The sequence below is a fragment of the Lathyrus oleraceus genome, chromosome 5 (assembly GCF_024323335.1).
Source record: "Lathyrus oleraceus cultivar Zhongwan6 chromosome 5, CAAS_Psat_ZW6_1.0, whole genome shotgun sequence".
Taxonomy (NCBI): domain Eukaryota; kingdom Viridiplantae; phylum Streptophyta; class Magnoliopsida; order Fabales; family Fabaceae; genus Lathyrus; species Lathyrus oleraceus.
In genome coordinates, this window is record NC_066583.1 from 10,450,312 (window position 1) to 10,451,325 (window position 1,014).

Genomic DNA, 1,014 nt, shown 5'->3' on the forward strand with positions numbered 1-1,014 from the left:
TCGTACATGCCGCCCTTCTGTTGAGGTTTTTCTACAGAGGTTCTTTCGCTTCCCCATTGGTAATGATTTTGGGCCATACTTTCAATGAGTTGATAGGCCTCGTCGTATGGTTTATCCATCAATGCGCCACCTGCGGCAGCGTTTATTGTCAATCCTGTATTGTACAAGAGACCATTATAAAAGGTGGGGATTATCAGCCATTCTTCTAGACCGTGATATGGGCATAGCCTCATCATGTCTTTGTATCTCTCCCAAGCTTCAAAAAGTGATTCATTATCCTTTTGTTTAAACCCGTTTATTTGGGCTCTTAGCATAGTCGTCTTGCTAGGTGGGAAATATCGGGCTAAGAAGACTTTCTTCAACTCGTTCCACGTAGTGACAGAGTTGGATGGTAGAGACTGGATCCAAGCTCTAGCTCCATCTCTTAATGAAAATGGGAAAAGACAGAGTCTTATAGCTTCTGAGCTGACACCATTCACTTTCACCGTGTCTGCGTATTGCAAAAATAATGACAAGTGTAGGTTCGGGTCCTCCGTGGGACTACCTGAAAACTGGTTTTGCTGTACGACTGAGAACAGTGAGGGTTTTAGTTTGAAATTGTTGACTTCGATCGCAGGGGCAACGATGTTGTTATGAGGTTCATCCTGTGAAGGGATTGCATAATACTTAAGAGGACGGTTTTGCACTTGTTCGACCATCTCTGGTTGAACAACTGATTTAGAAGTAGGAATGTTAAGGTTAGGAAGATTTAGCTTGATACGACGTTCCCATATCAAGTCTCGTATTCGGCGTTCTAATCTAAGATAATGCTTGGGTTCGTCGAGTTGTAGCTTTAATTTCTCGCCTTGAGAGCGAGTACTTGGCATACACTCGACAGATGTAGAAAGGGAAAAGGAATTGTTTGCCTTAGTCTATACTGGGTAACGCTAGAGTTACGATATCGATTAAATTAGTCCCCGACAATGGGGCCAAAAACTTGATCGCGACTTTGGTAAGTCTATCTGAATCGTGACT

At 43.0% G+C, this 1,014-nt stretch overlaps 1 non-coding gene across 1 annotated transcript; it reads left to right on the plus strand.

Annotated features, from left to right (window-relative positions):
• Positions 1-207: 207 nt before the first annotated feature.
• LOC127088804 (small nucleolar RNA R71) lies at positions 208-314 on the plus strand. Its single transcript, XR_007790621.1, has one exon. It is a non-coding gene; the product is annotated as a small nucleolar RNA R71 (small nucleolar RNA).
• The last annotated feature ends 700 nt before the right edge of the window (positions 315-1,014 follow it).